General features: G+C 39.3%; 1 protein-coding gene across 5 annotated transcripts in view; it reads right to left on the bottom strand.

Moving 5' to 3' along the window:
• MAML3 (mastermind like transcriptional coactivator 3) overlaps positions 1-19,723 on the bottom strand; it is a 243,629-nt gene that overhangs the window by 221,023 nt on the left and 2,883 nt on the right. For 3 of the 5 annotated variants that reach the window (XM_085578253.1, XM_085578254.1, XM_085578252.1), the window contains exon 1: positions 1-19,723. This exon is cut by the window's left edge. The exons of the other annotated variants lie outside the window; for them this stretch is intronic. The gene's annotated coding sequence lies outside the window, so the exon portion shown is untranslated. 5 annotated transcript variants of the gene reach the window in all.

Genomic DNA, 19,723 nt, shown 5'->3' with positions numbered 1-19,723 from the left:
CATCTTGAAATGTGCACTGTAGTTTTAGTGAGCCACAACTGGTAAAACTACGACCATACCAGTTGGACACTACTGACATCACTGCCATTTCCACCACCTTTTCTCTTCATCATGCCCTTTTAATGGTTTTCATATTTCTCATTAACATTTATTATATTAAACCCTACACCCACCACCTACAGGTGTGCATACTGAATCTAATCTCTGTCTGGAACACATTGTACTTATCCATTCTGACAGTGCAGTCCTCAGACCAGATTATCTGCCTGCCAGAATCTACAAAAATGTTACATTTAAGTGAGGTTTCAAGCTGCAGAAAAAGTGTTTTCTAGAAAACAGTGCAATAATTTCTCACCAAAAGGAAAGGTGGGGGCAAGGGTAGCGTCTTCACTACTGTTTCTTAGTTATACTAATTAAGGAAAAATAAATATTAGAGTAGAGATTATTTACTCCAGCATAACTGAGGGCCTGGTCTGAATTTCACATTTTTATTCCTACAATATAACCAGATAGCTAATTTTTCAAGACTTCATTACATACAGAACTTTAGTGCCAAGCATGTCTGCAAAGAAGTGATATAGGTGTATCTGCCTACAATCTAACACAGACATAACTGGGAAAAGCAGATCAAGCCACATAAATGTTTCTGCATTAATTCCATGTAATTGCTTTCCCGTTTTTCCCACAGACCAATTTTTGAAAATCTATTTTTAGTCTATCAGAATTTTATCTTTTTCCATGGTCAGAAAGGTAAGGTTGGTCACAGTCAAGATTTGCTTATGTTTTCCTAATCATTGAATCTGTGGGGGAAGGAAAGTATGCAAATATATTTTATTACCCTGCACTCAGGATCTAACTCTAAAGAGCAAAAGAGAAGAGAGTTGTCCCTTACATGTATATTTAAAAATTAAGAAAAGATCATGATATTCAAGCAATCTCCAGCTAAGCAATTTCCAGTATGGTCAACCAGGTTACAGTTGACAAACCACACTTAAATTATTCCCAAGATACAAAGGCTGTCATTTTCTACAACATTTACTGGATCTGCGAGATCTCTATGGACTGCTGAATTGGCAACAGTATAAATTGTATTTTCAATAGGTAAACACAGATTTACATCATTAGCATTTTTGGCAAAACTACATGACATTTTATATATATATACACAGAGATTTACACTAACTGCTCATGTCAGTTGCTTGTACTAATGACAACCTCAAAATTTGTTTTTGGACTTTGCCCATCTCCATAATGAAGGAAACTTACTTACAAAGCCACAGTGAACCATGCTGCCTATTCCCTCTGATCAATGGTGCATCCCAGGTGTGCCAGGTACTTCCCAAACACAGGCACACCTTCTTGTTCTAATGAATTACCAGGACAGGTTAAAACTTCCCGCCCTCCCCTTCGCTTTCTACTGTAGCAAGATCTGTACAACCAGGAAAGTAGAACATCTGCCAAACAAGTTCTGTCTTTTAATCCCCACTTAAATCCATTTCCTCAAGGAATTTCACTGTCCAGTACACTCATATTTCCCACTCCTATTCTTCTAAGGATAAAGAGGTATCGAGATCAGGTCTCCAGCAAATCCAGCACAAACTTAAAACTCACTGGTGATGGAACCGTGTCCCAGTCTGCACTGATTTTATTGCAATCTATGCACTAAATAATGCTGAGGAGGAGAGTATATAAAAACAGTCATTCCAATCAGCCAGGCTAACAAAATACAGCTTGGAACTTGAACTCACATCTACTACTACTTCAAACTTTTTGGCTTACATTTGATTCCTTCCCTTTGAAGAACCTTAAGACAAGCCATTTAAAAATTCGGACACTGAAACTGAGACACTGGAGATGATATCAGCATTCCAGAACCTTCAATCTCATCTCCTAATTAAATGTGCTGTGAAATGCGGTGCATTACTCTTCAATTTAAACACAAATATATCTTTTGTCACAATGTCTGTTCACTGGTTTCCAACAGGGAGAGGGGGTGGTGGTGTGCTCTTCAAAACCTTGCACCACTGCAATTTTGCACTTCTACTTTGCACCTGTATCAACAGACCCCTAGTTCACTACTAAATTTCTCTAAAACTTCTGTGTTTTACTTGAACACATTGTCCTTCCTCATTGCTTTTGACACTAAAATGACAAATGATTCCAAAATGCCAGTTGATATGTCAAAAAATAAAACCTTCCCATTACAATACATCGTAAATCATAACTAAGTAAATGAAAGTAATCAATTTACCCCAGTAAGCAGAACAGTGCATTTATGAGATCTGCTTGCTCTGAAGACACCTTCACCCCCCCGGCAGCTGAGCACAGATGAAGCCATCTGATCTGGAGACTGCAGCTGAAAAAGTACCATTTCCTCCTGTGATTTCAAATTAAAGGAAAAGAGACAGGGAGGGCCAGAGTCCTTAGTTAAGAAAGAGAAAAAAAAACAAACTCATCAAGATTTCACTGGATTTTAGCCCAGTAAAAAATAAACAGAACTGAAAATGGTAAAAATAAAAGAAATTAAGTGTATATAAACAAGTTCCATTTTGATACAAAATATTTACTGGTCACAAACATTTGTAGAAATTACACATTTGTGCTGCATTGTCATCTCAATTACACTACTAAATTACTCAACCCCTTCCTTATTCTGATATGTGTTAAAAAAACACACACAAAGAAATATGTCTGAACTGATGAGCACAGCAAAGGAAGTGCAGATAGTCATCACTCAAACCATGTAAGCAACTTAAAACTGGAGGATGGGATAAGTGTAGTGCTAAATGGCAAAAAGACTCAATCCCAGCACATTCCCACTTCATTTGAAGGCAGAATGTCTGATGTAAATCAAAGCAATTTAAATTGCTGAATTTAAACAGGATTTAAATTATCAAGCAGGAAATCCTGATATGAATAAATCAGTTTGGGAGCATGGTTGGATTTGTGCTAATTTTTCTAAGGAAGGGTCAATTCTTACTGATTGTTGACTATGAAAATGTGTTACTTGACAACTCCCTATGTCCTTTGCATGAACACACAAACCACTCTGCATAAACATAGCAAAACACTGTTCTTCAAATAATTTTTTAAATACCGTCAGTGCACCTGTTATGTAAGAAGGAAAGTTATCAAGCTGGAGTTTTGCTGTATTTACAAATATTTAAAGACTAGTAGATACCTTGGCTTTCACCCTATGGGAAGCAGAAATCTCCTCCAGCTGTCTTCACACTCAGCTTTCAGCCTTAAACCAACTAATTGAATCTAGTACACTGATGAAGACCCCATGTCAGTATCAGCACAGAAGGCTTCTATTGCCTTGATCAGAATTTTAAGACCACTTTGTTCCAGAATATTTCCTAAATGTCAACATTTCCTGGTTCAATTTCCTTCAAAATTTCAGTATAAATATGGTGCTCAGATGTTTAAGTAGCTGGATTATTTTAACAGGTGACAGCAAGTTTAGGCATAGGCTATGCTATTTTCACATCCAATTTGCGTTTTGAAAATTAATTTTAACTTTACTAATAGAGCTCATAAATCTGAATTAAGAACTAGGAAAAATTCAGTGTTTCAGGTGGGGAGAGTGTGTATGTGTGTGTATGTGTGTGTGTGTGTGTGTGTGTGTGTGTGTGTGTGTGTGCCTATTAAAAAAAAAAATCAAATCACACTCCAAACAAGGACCTCAGCAGAGAAACAGAAATAAACACCTATGACAAACGACTCATGAAAGAATAACTGTAGCTGACATATTAAAAAAAAAAAAAAATCGCCCTCATCCGTCAGTTTAACCTGGTTAATTCTGAATTATCTTTTTGGAACACAGACTGCAAGTAACCAGAGGACAATAGCATAAGTTTGGATGGGGCTTTGAGCAGCTTGGTCTGGTGGAAAGTTTCCCTGTCAGTGGCAAGGGGGCTGGAAGTAAATGATCTTTAAAATCCCTTCCGACCCATTCTGTGACTCCATAACCACCTCAAAAGCTGGAAGAGAAAGAGTTCTTTATGGACCTGAGAAAAAGGAGCATTAGGATATGATATTCTAAATATCTATGGCTTGTTTCAAAATTTCTTGTCTTACTGTTCTAATGCCATTGAAGTAGGTGAGTTAAAAATGAAAAACCAGATGAAGTGCACGTGAGGGGTAGGATACTGCTACCAGTGATTTTTTTACTTTGACAGGAACCATGCAATGGGAAATTTGAAACAAGCCCTTCAGACTGCTCTCTAGTGATCAACTTAATTGATTGGCTTAATTTTAGGCTCCCCGTATCCTCCTTCAGCTTGCAAAAAGCAGCATCACTCCTGTTTGCGGAAAACAAAAGGCAGCAGATTTTTCCGTTTGCCAACTAATCTGTTTTACTAAGTATGGTAGCAGTTCTTGAGAAATACACCAAGAACTGCTACTTTTACCAGGATAATCCACCTTGGGTTTCTTCCTTCTGTTTAAGTGAATTCTTCCATTGCAGCCTTGTCAGCTTTCTGGGGCAGAAGCTGAACAATCAGGGCAGTCAGGAATATATCCATATAGAAGTGCACAAAGCTACAGTGAATCTGTGAGTGTTCCTCACACATCAGTCTGTGCCAAAAATAGGAAAAACTAAAGCAGAAATACCATTTTTTTAAAGCTCTTGTCAAATCTCTTTCCCGCTGCACAAAATGAGCAACACTGACTGAACAATGTGCAATGGGAAAAAAAAATTGCACAAAAATATCACATTAAAAAAAAAATCAGGTGAGAGGTGGAATATGAAAGAGACACACATTTTTTACAGTACCCTTTAAAAAGTATTTCCTCCCCTACCTCAAAACCATTCATCTAACAGCTGTGATTTAGCCCCAGAAGGACACCAGTGCTTTGGCCATTGCTGACCAGCACATCACAGGATGAACAAGGATGAGCATCTCCTGCCTCCTGAGCCTCCTTGCAGCCCTACACAGCCTGGACAGCTGACTATTTTTATGTCCAGGATAGCATGTGAGCTTAAAGCTTATTACCAAGGGTTTCCCCCTGCACACAGGAGTAATGCCAAGGATTTTTTTTTTATTTTTTAATTGTGGGAATGGGCTCTGCATACTGTCCAACTTATAACACCTTACATTTCATGAGAGATTTAAGTGACTTACATGCTTCCCTTAACTTGTATTTTCAAGAGTAGACTTTATTTCAGCATTTGTAATTGTTTTGCTTAATTCTTTAAAGTACCTAATGTACTTGCTCATATGAATGTATTAAACTAGTATGTGCTTTTAATATTAAATACAAAAGAAATAATCTTTTGATGCTTCTGTTTATCCTCCAAAAAAAAATCCCAAAACCCTGAAATCACACATGTGAAAGGATCAGCCTAGAGCTCAGCACATGCTGATCAGGGACCAGGAGATTCTGCCTCTCTGCAATAATTTTCTCTAGCTTGACCAGCAAACACAGGAGCTTGGATGGATCCAACAGGACACCAGGGAACAAGTCAGCAGTATGGCCTTTATTCCTGTAAAGGAATTCCTTTATTCCTTGTGATGCTGTGGCATAAGGGGGCAGATTAATGCCCTTTTCCCAGTGCTTCCTCATTTCCTGGACTAACACACACAGGTGTAACTACTCCAAAAATACAGAGCTAGCATCACCTCGAGAATAGGCACTGAAATAAAAATGAATTTTACTTTACTTTTGCCCATCACGGTCTCCTGGCTGTGTGGAATTAGCCCTTCCAAACTACTGGCTATTTGCTACTAAAATTAAAGATGCATGCTTTTTTTTTTTTTTTTTCCTTTGGTTGTGCTGAGGAAAACCTGCAGCATTTGCTACTGCAGAATATATTTCTAACATCACACTACATGAAAATAGTATCACATGCCACTACTGGTAAAGATCATGCCACTTCTCCATTCCCACACATCCAGCTCAATGAGATGACCAGATTACAATTAAGTTTTCTTAAAAGCAGCAGTCTACACCTGACAGAAGCTTCAGCCAGAAGGAATAAAGTCAACACTACACAATTTTTAAACATGACCTGGTTCTGAAACTTCATCTCCTTTATTTGACTGAGCCATTATTGAGATAAATCCATATGCAGTAATAGTGGGGCACTGAACTAAAGCAGCCAGTACAAACCCATTGCAAAAACAGAGTTTTGTTGTGAGCTTTTACTCACACACACCTCCCTTGGAGGAATTAAACTAACTTAACTGTGCCAGGATGAAAGGCTTTTGCAGAAAAATTATTTTGGAGGAAATGAAGCATTTTTCCAATCACATAATTTTCTTGAAGTGTCAGAACCCTCCAATTCTTCAAACTTCCACCTTACAAACGGAAATTAAAAGTATGCTCCCAGTTGTCAAAACACACATTTACCATAAATAAATCCATTACTCACGGTAAGGTTATCTCTGTATTAATTATACTGTCTTATGAGCAATTTCAGCATGAGGCCACTGAACTGCAAAGGCTTTCTTGTGTAGCTCTGCCCTGGCACTTAAAAAACTAATGCAACATCCTCTGCTACAAAGAGTGATAGAGCAACAGAACATACTTATCATTACAGAGAACTTGTGAAAGTACCTTTTCTTATAAAAACAAACCCTCTGTGGGCATCACCTATGCTAAACAAAACCAATCATACAGAGACTGCACTTAAATATACACACATATATGAAATGTAGTACAGGTTTACTGTGAGGAATTTATGCACTTTCATATCAGTTATACAAAATAACACTCATAAACAGTAAAAATTCAGAAGATTTCTGTCTCTTCCCCTAGAAGGACTGACCACAGAAAGCCCCTACCACAGAAAGAACAATGAAAGGGAAAAGCAAAAAATGGGGGAAAAGGGGGGGGGGGGGGAGGGGAGAAAGAAAGGGGAGAGAAGAAGAAAAGAGGGAGGAAGAAAGGGGAAAGAAGAGGGGAAGCAAGGAGGGGGGGGAAGAAAGAAAAATAGAAACAAGAAGAAAGAAACAAGGACAAAAAGTGGGGGAAATAAAAAAGACAAAAAGCAAAAGGAAAAAAAAGAAAATATAAAAACAAAAAAGAAAAAAAACCCTGTTTTTTATCTTCTTCCTTTCAGTCATGAGCCCAGCCAACACACTTCAACAATCATTTGAATCTAATACTTCCTTAAACTTACAAAAATATCTTGCACTTGACATGTAGCTCTTAAGGTCTGTATTAGTTTTTAATAGCTTACAGTTTGTGGATCCTTAGCTTTCAGGGAGGGAGGTTTTTTTCATGGCAGAGATGCAGAGGACTTCCAGAAATTTTCTATACACAAATTGTTTTTCTTAACTGTAAGAAATTACAGCTCTGGTTTTCTAAATTCTCCAGGTTTAGAAATAAAACTTACATAATAGGGAGTATTGGAAAACAGGGCCAGGAAGTGCTGACATGTGACAGAAAAAAATAATAAAATCATCCACATATATGGCTGAAATGTAAGTAATAAGTTGGGGATTTCTGTCATATCTTTTTTTTCCCACATCTTGCCAAAACTCAGTTTCTTACAGAAATTACGGTAGTTCTTTATGCAAGTATTGGGTTCTGTCTGTCAGCAATAACTTTCAAGATATACCCCCAAATTTGTTCAGATTTTACTGGTAAGGTTTCACTTCTGTCACCACGGGCATCTTTCAATTTGTCTCTTTTATTACATGTTCTGTGTCTCAAAGACGAACTAAATTGAAGTTATAGGACACCTTTTATATCTCATTATAGAAACAATCTCTTTACAAGTCGACAAAGAATAAGAGATTGACTCATATTGATATGTACAGAACAACTAAAGCAACAGAAGCAACACAAAACCACAGCTGCCAATAATGAGAGAAGCAAAAAAGAATACTATTTCTTAATATTACAAAATAATATGAGACCTTCCACTCAGTTCTACAGTCCAAGGGCAAAGGAAAGCGTCTCTCTCGTGGTACAGCCTACATACTAAGTGTCAAACAGGATGGGTTTTCCCATGCCCTCCCAGCAATAAGTGTCCATATCATTCCTCAAGGCTAAAGTCAAATTATCCAAACTGAGCTCAGATACTTCTTGGACAGATAAAAATACATGCTGAAAATACATAGTCGGCTACATGTGTCCTTCTGCCACCCTCCAGACCAAAGAAGGCAACTTTGTGACACAAAGACCCTTACTGGAATGCCAGTATCACAAATGATTACTTATTGAGGAATGCTGACATCTCAGTATTATGACTGAAACAGGAAATACAGCATATAAAACTTTGTTCTGTCAACTCCCCAAACAATTTAAGTCTGCAAAAGGCAGATTTTTGGATCATACAAATCATATTACAAAACACTGTGAAGAGTTTTTGATTCTTGTGGAAAACCCCAACTCTTTTGACAAAGACAGTAATGACCTATATAGGTCTGATGAAAAACAGCACTGATTTTCAAGCTCACCTGTTTAAGGATATGCAAATCACCCCAAATATCTGAAGCACCAACTTCACACACCAAGACACGGAGAGGATTGCTTGGACAACAAGAGGACAAGACTATAACTGTGGCTTATTAAACTGTAAATCTTCCAAAAATCCTCACAGCATTTTGACCTCAGGGACAGAAGTTTACTCCTTCCCTTCCCAAAATATGAGACAGTACCACCCAAGGGAAAGGCAATCTCTCACAGCTGTTGAGTGTGCCTGCACACGCTGCTGGGCAGTTCCCTCTATCCGTCAGAAAACAGGATCACAGTCAGCCACTAAAACCCTGTGCCTAAAACACCTAAAATATTTTCCACTTGTTCCACTGGTTTGAGAAACACACACTGCCTTCTACCTGCCACAACAATCACTTCTAAAAACTGATTTATATTAGCAGTGGACATATGCATAGAGGAGAGTGGGGCGAAAGTGCATTGAAATGCAGCTTGTTTTAGCAAAACAAAGCTAATCCATCAGGAGGAAAAAAACCCCGCACCACTTACTAAACCAACTTTAGAAATGTGCAAATAGGATTTGGACAGAAAGGATTTAAAATACACATACGTGTCCATGACTAATGTGTAAGAAGCTACCCAGAAAATGGTTTTCATTTGAACTACTGGTGACTTCCAGGGAATATGCAACAGGTAACTAAGAAGAGCAAGTTTGCTGTCCAGAGGCTTACATTTGCTGAATGATTGCCATACATATTCATTAGCCATGTCATGGAAAGTGTTTGGAATTCCTGAAATCTGAACAAAACAAAGGTCACCAGCCAGTTAACAGCAGTGCAGAAAATCAGCCAGCATAACACACTGTAATGTTTTGATGGACATAAGACCTGGAAAAGCAAGCCAAAGCAACTAATTTATCACCTGGTATTTGCAGCTGACCATGGGTATGGCCCTGTTAAGTGCCCCAACACCAAACTCTGGCTGATCGAGGTGGCAAAAGCTGTTACAATCCCCTGTGCTCTCACTGACTTTGTGAAGCCCAAGTACATGGGCAGGAGCAAAGTTTTGCTCTTCTGACTGGTTCAACACCTTGCTATATATTTCTATATAAGTCAAACACCCTGCTATATATTTCTGTCCTTCCATTACAGCTGATGTCTTCTTAGCTCCACTGTGTGCAGCCCAGTCTGGGGTCCATCCATCTTCTGTCCCACACTTCTTTCCTGTCCTCCCATCTGCTTCCTCAGGTGTCTGCATTTCTGAAGCACCACCTTCTTGCTTCTCCTTCCAAACCACAAAACCAGCCAACCAAAACCCATCAAAGAAAATAAAAAAAAACCCACTTCACAAAACCCCCAACCAACCAACCAAACCAAGGTCAAAAGACAAGAAATATATCCTATAAGATTAACTCTTGCAAAAAATGTGTATTATAAAATTGAAAAAAATATGGACAATATAATTGTTAAAAATATGCCTGATATCACATTAATAGATGCTTTATACAACTGTAGGCATTTTGTTTCTTCCCTTTACAATAGGAAAGACATTTCATCCTCAGCTTAAATACTAAATTTTGAATCATGTAAGAACTGTCTATATGTAAACAAAAAGCATCTCTGAAAATCATGAAATATTTTATGAGTCTGTTTGTGCTACATTTCTCACAGAGCCTGGTGTATATGACTCAATCATTGCTTTTCACTTATTGGCCTCAGTTATCTTTCTACATTTACAAATGTCTAAGTTTACAGATGAAGAGCATAGAAAATCTTCTTTAAAAAAAGAGAAAAGTCACATTGTAGAAGTAGAAAAAAAAAATCACGCCGTGAAGTACTTTGATCAAAATTTGTTAAATATTCTGCTGTTGTTTGAGACAAGCAGATTTATTTGCTCCTGCCATTAAATTTAGGGACAAGCTAGCTAGTCCAAACCTGCTGCCATAAACCCTTCACTTGACTTTATGACGTATCTTCTCCATGCATTCACTACCTACAAGAGATAAGCCACAGATTTGGGAAGCAAATTATTTTCAAACCAGAAACAATGTCTTCTCCACTAGTATCCACTAGTGAAACTTAATATAGGGAACACAAGGCACTAATATTCCAATATTGCTAATACTAATACTACCTATTGTGCTAACAGTTTGGATTCTAGCAAATGTACTAATTCTAACATAAAACATCTGAGAAGGCAGGTCAGAAACATAAACAAAAAATCCTAAACAGAAAAAAACCCACTGAACTTTTTAAACACTAACTTACACAATTATCATCATATTGCCCAGATTTGGATTCAGATAGAAGGAAAATAAAACTACATGTAAGTGTCTGTCTTGGACACAGGCCTTTGCCTCAGTGTTACCTCAAGTTAGTTCCGTATACAAGTCAAGACATCACAAGGGTGATAACTTTTTATGTGGGCCTTTCATAATTACTTAACCTAGTTATTGTTCTACATGGAATTAAAATGACCACAACACACTGAGCAGCCAAAAAAAATGTAATCATCATACTGCAAAGATCAAGCAAAACCATGTTTTTTCTTCTTTTAGCAAGAGACCAAGTTTATAAATTTTCAGAAGGAAATTAGCAAACAAAAAAAAAAAAAATGAATACAAGCTCCCCCCTCTTTTTTTTCCTTAAAGGAAGGATAGTTATCACCTACCTGATACAAGCCTATGCTATGGCCAGCTGATGTCTTCTTTGGGCTAGATTGGGAAGATACTTTCTTCATCATCCTTTACACTTTGGATCATCACCTCACCCTTAAGGGTAACTATAGCAGCATTCCTAAAAACACTCCCAGTAATGTTCTGCCTGATGGTCCATAAACTGTATTAGTATTTCACTCCCAAATTACCTCCAGCAATGCACCACAACTACCAGGCTTTCAACTGGCGGGCTGGAAAGGACCCTTAAGATCATCAGAGTCCAACCATTAACCCAGCATGGCCAAGCCCATCACCAAACCAGGTCCTTAAGTGCCACATCTACATTTCTTAAATATCTCAAGGGATGTCAACTCCAACACTCCCCTGGGCAGCATGATCCAATGCCTGAACATCCTTTCAACAAGGAAGCTTTTCCTAATATCTAGAACTGGTTTGTCCATGGAAATGCATAGCTGTATCTCCACACATGAATCCTGGAAGTAAAACTGCTGTCTTTGCAGAGCTGTAAAGGACAGCAGATGCAAAATCACAGGAGATATTTTGAATTGTTGAACAACTTGATTACTGAAGTTTAAAGTAACTGCGTGGAACCTGCTGCCTGCCCTTTCCTCTAGTCCATCTTCCCCAGTACGGCAGCGTGTACCTTCACCTTACACCTAAAAAAACCCACTGCTTTCCTCCTAGACAGATAATTTTCCTCCTACATTGGTACCACAGGCAGACTGTACAGGTGTAGGACTGCAGCCCTGAGATCACCCTGTTTCATAGCAGCAAAACATTAATTTTTTTCAGCTGCTTCATCTAATTAGCCCCAAGGCAGTACCATGTGAAGACACCATTAAGTGGAAAAGAAGTCCATGACTAACTTCCCAGAAACCCTGCCTAGCTGTAAGTAAATGGATACTATATCACAATTATAGGTAAAGTTTTCAAAAATAATCAAAATTAATTTTGGTCTTTCTATTCTACATTCACAATTCTTCATCCCCCCACCCCCCCCCCACCCACTGCTGACATTTTCCACAGCAAAAGTGTTACTGAGAAGGGCAGTAAACCTTACTATGACCATAAAGTGGTTTTGTTTTGTTGTAAATGAAATGGAGGAGAGTTATAATAAGTGGGATTTTTTTTGTTTTTGTTTTATAGAATGTAAAATACATATTAAAATGGGTTAGAAAGAACAAGCTCCAGCAAAATCCTATGGAGTGAAAGAAATGTAAAGTAAAATTCTCTCAGGTAAATTTTCAAAATTGCAGCAATCCAGTCTTTAAAACTTTCAGTTTAGAAACTACCTGGCATAAATTAGGGGGAAAATAGAAAGAAAAAAAAAAAAAAGAGAGACACCACTGCAACCTCAGCATCATATCTCCACTTTTACTGGAAGGCAAAGACTGCAAGCTCAGTCCAGAAATGTGCAATAATAGAAGGACCTACAGCTTATTTGAAACCACTGCTTCATATCCAGCCGTGGATTACATAGCAGAACACTTCAGTCAATTTCAAACAATGTGAACCCCGTTCAGTTACAGAAATCTACAGTCTTCTGCATGAGTCCACTAAAGCCTTCAAAGCCACATTACCTGCTTTGATGACAACTAAAAATATGTAGCAACAGTGCCTGCCAAAAGCATTGTTAAAAATGGGTTATTGGCTGTCAGTAGCAGTTTTCCCTCTGCTGCCTCAGTTATGCACTGGAATGCAATCCAGAGAAATCAGAACAACAGCCACCAGCTCTGAAGACAAAAAAGAACAGCAGCACAGACCACAGCTGAAATGGAACAATCCACTTAACACTCCAAAGGCAACTAGTGTGAGGTAAGACAGTCAGATCTAAAGTTATTTTTGCAGATGCTAGAGAGTCTGAATTACAATATTCTGCATAAACAGAAGCAACAATTTCTTTTTTGGCAAAGTGCTGATCTGTCCTCCTTAATGCAAGGAATTATCTTAAGTGATTTAAAAACTCCTGTACTTTCCAGAATTCTTCTACAATCTCATCTGCCGTAGCCACTTCCCTTCCTCCTTTAGATGAAACACAATGCAGAAGTGCCAAAACATCACAGAAGATTAGATATGAGCTATAGGAAAGAGGATGAAAATACAGCAAATGGGTATGTATCAGTGATTCTAAAACTTGTTGGTCTATCACATCCCCTTTCACGATGAAAACTTATCATAAACATTTTCATTTTGCCTTGGAGTACAGTTAGAAACCAGTGTGTAAGTACAGGTACTGGTTTACACAAACACACATACATAGGCATGTTGGCTTCTTGGTTGTGATGCTACCTGGGGTCAGAGTAAGGTTAAAAACCAATTCTCTGCTCTTTTCCAAGGTACACAATATCCAAGGACTTTCTGAACTGGCCCTTTCTTTTCGCAAGCATCATAAAGATGATGAAGAAAAACTACATGTTCACTGCAGCACTGAACAATTGTTCCTCTGAATTTGAAGAGCAAAGGAAAATGAAGATGATTTGTTCCATTAAACCTGGAGCGTTACTGTATGGCACACAGTAAAAGTAATGTAGGGAGGAGACAGAAAAGTGAAGACAGGAGGGGGGCAGAGGCACAGCTCCACCTTACATCAGTGAAAGCACAACTCCACCAAGCTTCAGTAATGAGAGCTGAGAACTTAAAGGACACTACAGAGACCTGTATGAAAACCTTACAGAAAGTGATAAAAAAAAAGGAAAAAAACATCCTTGACCTGTTGATCTTTCTGTTTATTCCCTTAGTTATTCTGAAAGTCATAAATTCAAACCTCTTTCCTGCTCTCTGTGCTGTGGTTGTGAAGAACTGACAGCAAGCAAACGACAATAGATCATCTGTGCTACCAACAGCACTGCAGCGTTAGCTTTAGCACTTCCACAAACTTCTAAAAATGCAAAGTTCCTATGGGTGGACACACTTCTCTCAGGTCAACTGAAGATTGAATTGTTCTTATTGCCTCACTAATTTTAATGGTGTGTGGAGGCAAACAAAATCAGTCTGAAAGAGGGAAGTCTTGAAAGAAGGCAGCTCTTCCTGTAAGCACAGAATTTCAGCAGCTGCAATCTTATTAACTACTGCAAGTTTAAAAAGACATTTTCTCCTAAGCCCTATGGAACTGAATTTCAAGTATTCAGAAGGCAAATAGAAGCAGTTTGTAGGAGTTTTGAGCTACAAATATCAAGAAACTAAAAGAAGTAAAGAGAGAAGCAAAAGGGCAAAGTTACATGACTTTGTGCTTCACCAGCTTAGACAAATTAGAAAAATATATATTTCAGATTGTTATGGCTCCCAAATTCCCACTGAATGTACAAGCATGCTGCTTATCTGAACAGCCTGTGAGATCCCAGCCTGCAAAACTGATCACAGGTTCCTAACTCCAGTCAGAGATTGTGCCTCACATTTCAATTCACAAAACACACTTGAAGGATTCCAGTCGGCACTCACTGGCTGTCAGGCCTGTTCTTAAACCTCTGCTAATTCAAGCATATCTCTCACATGAATTATACATATTGGAGTAATATGCAACCAACTGTCTTATACATGCAAGTGTTTAAATAAAAATGAACCCTGGCTCCTTTGCTACCTACAGCCGCCCCTGTTTCAGTGGCTGCGCCCAGGAGCAGAATTGTGTACTGACACCAGGTGAAGTTCAGTGTATGCCACCAGGTAAGCACGTGTGAACTCAGAGGTCCCAGATGTTTATCCTGGGATAAGGGTTGAGTTTCACAAGAGGATTAAGATGTTGTAAGACCGTGCTACCCACGGGAGGGACAGTCAAACAAACGATGGATCTGATGCAGCTAAAAAGGAAGCCAGGAGAGAAGGAAGAAGCGTGTCTGCCCTCCCTCCTTCCCTGCTCAGTGAAGCCGCTGGACGTGCGGCTGCACAAGGCAGCACCGCCCTGTTATAAATGAGAATTTATTCAGCCAGATTAAAAATAAAAATAATTTTATTAGCCGTCAAATTCTATCTAGCCAGCCACAAGGAAAGAACAGAGCCGAGCCCGGGGTGAGCCCTGGGTGTGCAACAAGGAGTCAGCCTCAGCAGAGGTTTTCCCCTATGCCCACACACCTCCATCCTGGCCCAAGCTGTTTTTATAGGGAAAATTCCACCTGAGGCCAAGATTTCAGCCAGCAGTCTTTTCTTCCTTTCAGAGTCCATAGGTTAATAAGATTTTCTTTTTTTGGTGATGAGGAGAAATAATTCAATGTCCGGAGGAGTAGGTGAATTCTTGATGAGAGTTTATGGGAAGGCTGCATTCACATGGATCTGTCTGAGGATTTCCATGATATCCATCTCGGGCCATTCATGTGATGATCAGCACCGATGATCAACACCTGGAGCCCAGACATGGCCCATCTCCTGGCCGAGCCACATCCTTTTACTTATAAATCAGTTTCCAATATATAGCCAGTCCCACCTACAAGGCGGGGGGGAACTAATACAACGGGCATAATCTAACAAGTATTTAATATTACATATTTCATACAAGGGATGGCGCAAATTATATTTACTATATATAACAGCCCTGAGCAAAAGCAGAGAACACAGCTCCCGAGGAGACTTCCTCACTGATGGCAGCTCAGGTTACACCGCTGAAGTCATTTGTGAAGCCTTAAACTTTAGGTCAAGTTACTGTAAATTGAGGTTAATCTAAATGCGACCAATTGTCCTAACACAATCACGTGTTAATATTTTTGGCGCTGCGTTAGGAGAGGAGATTTTGATGTGTTCCAGACAAAGCTGTTCTTCCTGAACTTAACAATGCCTAGAATTTCACTGCAGGACTTTTCAACACTTTCTGCTTGGTCAACTACCCCTGGACACCTTACGTCAAAATACAACTTGCCCAGCTCAAGCTACGGCTCGTAATAACCCAAGCCACTGTCTTTGAAAAGGGCACACTTTCCATCAGAGCACGAAAGGTCATCAGAGGCTAGCAGTGCTTGAAGTGAAGAGTCTCTTCATTCCTCTCAGTCTGCTAAACTGAAACCTGTTGCTCTGACTAGCTGCAAAAGGAGGTCAGCACAAAAACTCCTCGTCCTAAAGGACAGTAATCACACGGGCGCATCAAGGAGAAAACAAATGGGAGAGGCCTGAGGAGTAAGAAAGACACAGAGATCCACCCTTATAGGAAAAGGAAAATAAAAAGGGTTATGCAAGGACTCTTTCTATGATGCTTACGAAAGAGAAGGAGCATTGCTGGCCTGGGATTTAATTTGGTATCATGCCTGTTGTGTATTTACTACTGATTTCACCCCTGTGTGAGCAAGATCAGACATAGCTTATTAACTGAAGAGATGCTTAATTCTACTTAGTCATCAGGCATAAAATAAAAATAAAATCTAAAAAATTATCTTCTTTTTTCATCTTTGCAATGCCAGAGAAATACACTTTTCCTATAGTGTGAGTGATGAACTCCTAAGTACTTGTTAAGTAAGTTGAATAGCAATATTAGACAATAAAGAACAGAAGAAATGTGCTCAGGTTTGTGAACATACGCACAAGTGCATATTAAATACAGCAGGTGTAAGCTTTAACAAACTCCTCACAAGCCTGACAATATTCTGTGGCACTCAGTTCCATCACTGGCATTATCCATGAATCACTAAGACAAATGAAGGTGCTCCACTTTTCACTCTGGATACCTTTTTCAACAAAAAGAAGAGACTCGGGTGGAGGAAGGAACTACTTTTCTGTGGTGGGATATCTACCAAAAAGGATATAACCAGATTCCTTTAATTCTGGACGTGTCATTCTGTCGCTACACAGAGAAAGCTGAAAGGAGTGGCCTGCTTATTTTCCTTCCCTCAGGTAGAAGTGCAGTGTGATCATTAACTTCTGGAAGGCAGTGCCTTAGCCCAGAATAGGTAAAGTGCAGAACTGGGAAATGCCATATGTTTCTAGCAGTGTTTTCATTGACTTTAACTAATTCTGAATTGGCATGGTATACTTCGGCAGGGGAACAGAAAACATGATCTAATAGGTTACTGACTTCTGTCGCTAGTTTCTCTGGTCTAAATAACATTTTAGGTTTAGGTATTTAAAACAATATCTTAAGAACTGGGTTTAGGGTTAGAAACGGAGAGTAAGACAGCGGCTATCAAATCCATAACTATGCTAAATTTTAAAAAACAAGTCTTGAAGAGCCTTAAAGTAGGAAAAAGTAGCTCCATCCCCTTTTACAGTTTACAAGAGAACTCAAATGCAAATAAATGTGTACTAGAAGACCAGTGTGATATTTACACATGTAACTGGACAAAGAATGCATGGTAAGAACAACAGTCACAGGCATAACAAAAAGAGGTTATGTGATTTGCAGTTATTATTATATATTTGCCTATTATATACAAAATATATATTATTTATTCTGTGTATAATGTACGTGTATACACACACCTACAACCTCTGAACCTCACACAATAACATGGATGCAGAGCCAAGAAGACTCTTGCACTAAAAGAAGGAAACAAGAAAGCAGAATAGCTCACAAAGAACCAAAGAACTGATATAATGTGTTGATATTTCCTGGAACTGATCCAAAGATGAGCAGCAGAGTTTTGGATGAATTGCAAATTTTCCCAATACTTCCTCTGAAAGCCAGGATGGTACAGCATTTTAATAATCCAACTCAAAATCACAGAAAATAACTTTGCTTTTTGCCAGGTTGAACTAGGGAAGGGGGAAAGGTCCACAAAGACATTTATAAATTATTTTAATTTCTGTGCACACTCCAATCTATGCCTGTGTATGAGCAAACTAGTTTTGTAACCCACTGCTCTCCTCAACAGAAGAGGTTGAAGTAGAAATCCAGGTATTTCAAAATTCAGCAAGTGAAAACTTTCTCGGCAACGAGATGCAGAATCAGGGCAGATCAGCAACTCACGAAATACAGCCAAACCTATTCTCCCACACCCCATTTTGAAAAAAGGCTTCCATTGAAAACCTCTTTTCAGTTGACACAGAATCCCAAACAGTGGAAACTGCACAGTGCCTTCCATGAACTCTGGGAGGAAGGATGCAAATTGCGGGGGTGGTAACAAGGATCATTCTAACAAACTGCATTGCTTGTACTCCATCCAGTGAAAAAAAATCAGAGCGCATGTCTTTAAATAACTGTCTTCTAAAGATGTTTTTGGGCTTTTTACCCAGCTTGCTGAAGGGCACTCAGCATGTGTCAGTACCAGCTCCTGGGAGGGTTTGTTGGGTGACTCGCTGCCTGGATTAAGCACATCTCCCCTCCCTTCTCAGCATCTTTCGCAGCTTCTTTTCCAAATCATGCCGTTTAATAATATGACTGAAAAATCTAATAATGATTTTTGTGTAAAAAGAAGAGTAAAGCAGTAGCAGATCTATGACTGTTCCACTGTAAAACTCTCCACTGGAGTTTACCAGAGAACAAAGAAAGGGAGAAAACCCCTAAATGTACTTAACTTTTTCCTCATTAAAAAAAAAAAAAAAAAATTAAGTTGAATTGCTTTGCTAAATAAAAATTATGATGCACATAAACAGTTAAGCTTACCACATTGTTACGATTGCTAGAAATTTGGAAGTTTGGGAGTTTGCATTTGATTTTACTGCAAAAAGCATAAATGTCTCAGAGAAAATACTTTTCAACTGCTTTAAAAAGAGTAATTGCTTGGATTCTATGTACTGCTTTCATGTTCCCATGGATGCTCCCCAAAGTGGATGTTCCCCAAAGTTCTTAGACATTAGTTAAAAAATCATAATTAACACTTTACAAGTGAAACAAAGCAGATGATGTGTCTAGATTTTTTGGCAAGATTTGTGTAATTTTTTTTAATGGAAATGGGCTTTTTTTTTTGTAGTAGGGCAGTAGAATTTATATTTTTAAGATTAAAAGCATAGGGCACATTGAGTATATTTAAATAACATGAAGATCATAGCACAGGCATCGAGTTACAACGAATTTCATAGCAAACTACCTCTTAATTAGGCTACTCTTAGCTCTTCAAATGTCCCAACCAGAATCTAGCAAGAGTGAGAGCCGAAACTGCACTTCCTCCCTTTATTTTTTCGTTTCTACAACTTTCACATTATAGTTCTGGCTTTCTGTCCCGCATTTTCACGTGAAGACCAATTACCTGCTTATCTAAAATTCCTGACTTTAACGCTTCAGCACCGGGGTTTGGGAAAAAGGGAAAAAGGACAACCCACCACTAGCCCAGGCCCCAAAGCACCCGAACTGCTCTGGAGCTGGATGGGCGCACAGCGCATCATAACGCTGCCCCGGAGATAAGTCATTCTGAGAATGTCTCCCGTGTCCTGCATCTTGTGGGAAAGACGTGAGGTATGAAAAGGGATCTGAGGACAGCTGGGCTGACGAAAAGACAGTCCCTGCTCGTGGGGTTTAGGGGGTGACTCTGCTGCTGCCCTGGGAGTAGGAGTAAGCCGAGGCAAAGTACTGTGGTGCAGCTGCGTTTAAAAGCCTCGGTCCTCAAGAAAGGCGCCGCAGGAAGAGAGAAACGCGCTTATGCCCCGCTGGTAACATCAGGAAAGCAACAAGATGTCACTGAGGTCGTTCTACTTCCTGTTTGCGAGGCGCACACGCAGCCGCTCCGCCGCCCCCGCCGCTTTGTCGGGCGGCAGCCGCGCTCCGCCCGGCCCCGCTCCCCCCGCATCCCCGCCTCCCGGCCGGCCTCG

The sequence above is a fragment of the Lonchura striata genome, chromosome 4 (assembly GCF_050655825.1).
Source record: "Lonchura striata isolate lonStrDom1 chromosome 4, ASM5065582v1, whole genome shotgun sequence".
Taxonomy (NCBI): domain Eukaryota; kingdom Metazoa; phylum Chordata; class Aves; order Passeriformes; family Estrildidae; genus Lonchura; species Lonchura striata.
Note: the sequence above shows the minus strand (reverse complement) of the source record. Positions and strands in the feature narration are given on the sequence as shown.